Source organism: Acinonyx jubatus, chromosome A3, assembly GCF_027475565.1.
Source record: "Acinonyx jubatus isolate Ajub_Pintada_27869175 chromosome A3, VMU_Ajub_asm_v1.0, whole genome shotgun sequence".
Lineage (NCBI taxonomy): Eukaryota > Metazoa > Chordata > Mammalia > Carnivora > Felidae > Acinonyx > Acinonyx jubatus.
The window spans coordinates 101623004-101627025 of record NC_069388.1 but is presented as its reverse complement, the minus strand read 5'-3'; the positions used below and the strand labels follow the sequence as shown (position 1 = coordinate 101627025).

Genomic DNA, 4022 nt, shown 5'->3' with positions numbered 1-4022 from the left:
GCCCAAGGCCAAGCAGTGTTAATATTTTGATGCATTTCCCTCTGCCCATTCCTGCCCTCTTCCTTTCTCTCCTCATCTGTTTGCATAGATGTATTCACACTGTATACCTAAGCTGTGCCCTGCTTTATTTCACTTAACATTACAATAGAAGCATTTTCTTCATTATTAAAATTCCCTAGTGCCTGGAGGCGGGTGGGGGCGTCTAATTTCATGCTGAAGCCTGCATGGTCCTCAGTGGGATCATCCCACCGTGTCTTCAGTTCACAAAGGCAAGTTCCCACCAAAGTGAGCTGCTCCTCCTCTCCTGAACAGGAACCAGAACTAAGAGAGTCACGGATGGCAGGACATGCCCGGACTTGTTCAGCTGCCCACTTCCAGGGCTGGTTTCTTGCCTGCAAAGCAGTCTTACTAATCCATACTTTCTTTCCTGCAGACACACACATTGGCTTTGAACCAAGGATGCAACCCCATACCAGAGCAGTCCCGGGGGGAGAAAAATCCAGACACAAGAAGAAAAAAGTAAACTATGCCAGCGATTGCAAGGTAAGATTTTAGGACCACTCGTTTTAATTTCCATGAGAAGAAGGAGTTGTCCTAATTCACACTCGATTCACAGCAACCGCATCCCTGCCTGTAACGCAGAGAGTTACGGGAGCTCTGGACTTGGATGAGGGGAGACAGCAGGTACAGCGAGCTGAACAGCCCCAGACATTGACCCTGGCGTGGATCCCCTGCCAGACTCCCTGGTGTCTGATTTGGCTTTTCTAAAGCAAAACATCTTTTCTACAAAAATGCTGCAACATGAGAACAGGCTGTGCCTTATTTGATCATTTCTGTGTCCCCAGCACCTCGCATGTGCTTGGCGCATTTTGAAGCATTTGCTATAGTTTACTGCATAATGACTCTTTCTACAAACGCCTTTAAACGTTGACAATTACAACTCAATTTGCGTTCACAAGCACTTTCTTGTGAAGGAGCCATTGCCTCCAAAGATGCTTAGCCCTCTTGCAGGGTATGGGTCAGCCCTCTCGGCTTGCTGTCCCTTCACTGGCCTATTCTCTGTGGTGAAGTGAGCTCAGCTTCAGCAAAAGAAGGGCAGAAGGACGGGAAGGGGGACACCACATTGAGCATTGGAGGTAGAGGTGATCATGGGTAAACTTCCCTATTTCAGCATTCCTGTCTTCTTCAAATTTCTTCTTCCCTATTTCTTATTCCTTTACCTCCCCCTAATTCCCTGGATCCAGGGCTCAGGTTGATCCTATTAATGCTACGGACAAGTCACGTTAAGAGTTAAATGCACCCTAAGGTGGCCCAATGGGTTGAGCATCCGACTTGGGCTCAGGTCATGATCTCACTGTTTGTGAGTTCGAGCCCCGCGTCGGGCTCTGTGCTGACAGCTCAGAGCCTGGAGTCTGATTCAGATTCTGTGTCTCCCTCTCTCTCTGCCCCTCCCCTGCTTGCACTCTGTCTCTCTCTCTGTCTCAAAAATAAACTTTAAAAAAAATGTTTAAAAAGGAGCTAAGTGTACCTTCAGTGGGCAGACCTACATGCAATTTATATCAGTTTATTTCTGGGAAATTGCAACGACAGTTAACGACTTCAAAAGAATTCTTTGGACCACATGTGCTCTCCTAAGTTAGGTGCTGCTTGTCTGCAGAATTGTCGGGGCCTCTGGACCAATCAAGAGTTGTTCTGGAATCTCTCCTACCCTGGGAGACGGGGAGGCAAAAGGGTCCATCTGCAGTGGAAAAGTGTTTTCTCTGTAATAAGAAAAGTAGACAATACGTGTGATATAAACCGACATGCACTTCCTCACGAGTAAGGAAAGTGTAATCAAATTCTAAAGTGGAAACAGTCACCATCACCGTCGTCGTCCCTGTCATCACCATCATCTTTATCGGCACTGTCATCTATGTGGTTGACATGTGCACAGCTTTTACAGTGCCCCTGGCCCTACGCTAAGCAGTATGCATCTTCTCACGTAATCCTCCCACAACTTCATAAGGCAGGTACTTTATAAACAAGGAAACAGAGACATTCAGCAGCTCACCCGAGGGGACACAGGACTGGCAAGGCAGGGACTCGAACCTGGACCGTCTTTCTCCAGGACTCCCAGCTTCTAACTACTCACTGTCATAAGGAATAGGCAAGAGAGGCAGATGGGATTCCAGGACTCTGACTTAAGTCCCTGGCAAAACAGGGTGGCACTGGGTCTCTCAAAGGTGCCCACATGCTTGCCTCTCGTATTCACTGGGGTGGCCCTGGCAGTGACATGCACACGCCAGACGCTCGCCAGATCGTTGTCGAACGGACATATGAATGACCCTGTTCTTAAGTACATCTCACACTGTCAACTTCCCCAAGTTAGTTTCTGATATTTGAATTAGGCTTCCCAAGCTGTCTGTACCGTGATTTCTGTACTCCCATTCATAACGATAAAAGTCTAATGCTTCCTTCCTTGTCAGCTTGAGAGTGGGCAGGCTCTGGGGAGAGTACTGGAATCCCCCTGCCTGGTCACACAGACTCATAGAACACAAGAGCAGCAGCTAACAGAGGCCATGATTGGCTTGATGGGCACAAGATCAGCTTGAGAGGGGGGCGTGGTGGTGTAGCAAAGTAGTCAGGTCCCTGTAGCCATGAGCTGGGGGAAAGGCTGGAGGCAGTGGGCACTTTGAGATAAATGGTTCATACGGTTACCATTCCCCAGGGTCTACAACAGGTAGGGAGAGCCATGGAAATGTGAATGGAGCTTGTTGAGTGGCACTTCCTAGAACAAGGGAGGAAGAGACTGGGCTGGTAGTCTTTTCGCCTTCTTCCCCCCATTCTTCACCTACCCTCCTGCCATTTGGAATGCAGACATGAAGGCAGGAGTTCTAGCAGTGACCTTGAGGCCATGAGCAAAAAAGCTGGAAGAGACACAAAGCCCTTAGCCTCTGAGCAAAGGCCAGTAATTATCTGCCTCGAAATTTCTCATTATGTTAGAAAAATAAATGCTTATGTGTTTAAGCCACTGAGCAGCCAAATCCAATTCCTAACTAACACACCTTCTGTAGTCGATAGCCTCTCAGATATCCCCCATTTGATGATGGCCTCTCATACCTCCTGGGAGAATACTATTTGTAATATGAAGGTAGAATACTACTTAATAAATCCCAACATTTATCTTTGGGTCTAGAAGTAAACAAAAGTTTTATTTATTAACATGTCCGACTAAACTACACATTAATATGATATATTAAGGCCAGAAGCCACCTCCTGGTATTCATACCTCTGTATAATTCATCTCCTTGAGTCTGAGCTGGACTTCCTGACTCTCTTCTAACAAAGAATATGGCAGAAGTGATGGAATGTCACTTCTGAGATCAAGGTATAAAAAGACTGAGCTTCTGTTTTTTTTGTGCTCTCACACTAGCTTCTACATGATAAGACAGCCCTATAGAGAGGCCCAGGCGATGAAGGAACAAGGCCTTCCAACAACAACACGAGTAAAATTAGAAGCAGATACTACCAGCCCCAGGTGAGCCATCAGATGAGACCGCAGCCTTGACCAACAACTTGACGGCACCCATATCAGAGGTGTTGAGCCGAAGATGTCCAGCTAAGCCATGTCTATGTTCTTGACCCACAGAAACTGTAAGAGTAAGTGCTTATTGTTTTAAGCCTGTTTTAGATAATTAGTACATCCTCTGATTATCTTGGATTAATATGCAACATCATGTCTATTCCCTAAGTCTTCTATTGTATGTCTTAGCCCATACCAACTTCACTGAAATATTGCTCCTGAATAGAAGTTTTGGCATAGAGTCTGGCACATAGCAGGTGCTCAATAGAATGAGTGAGTGAACGAATGAATAACAGGCATGGTTTCTGGCTGAGCTGTTCTACAGTGCCTTGAGCCTCAATAAATATTGAGCAAAACACACAGGTAAAGACAAGGGGAAAATAACAAATTGCATCAAATCAGTTGACCATGATTGGAGGTAATTTGACCTGGCTGGCCAGTAGACCCTGTTCTGTGATTT

General features: G+C 46.2%; 1 long non-coding RNA gene across 1 annotated transcript; it reads left to right on the top strand.

Annotated features, from left to right (window-relative positions):
• The first annotated feature begins 208 nt into the window (after nt 1-208).
• Nucleotides 209-3643, top strand: LOC106976016 (uncharacterized). The gene is made up of 2 exons (XR_001430407.3): nt 209-543; nt 3413-3643. It is a non-coding gene; the product is annotated as an uncharacterized LOC106976016 (long non-coding RNA).
• The last annotated feature ends 379 nt before the right edge of the window (nt 3644-4022 follow it).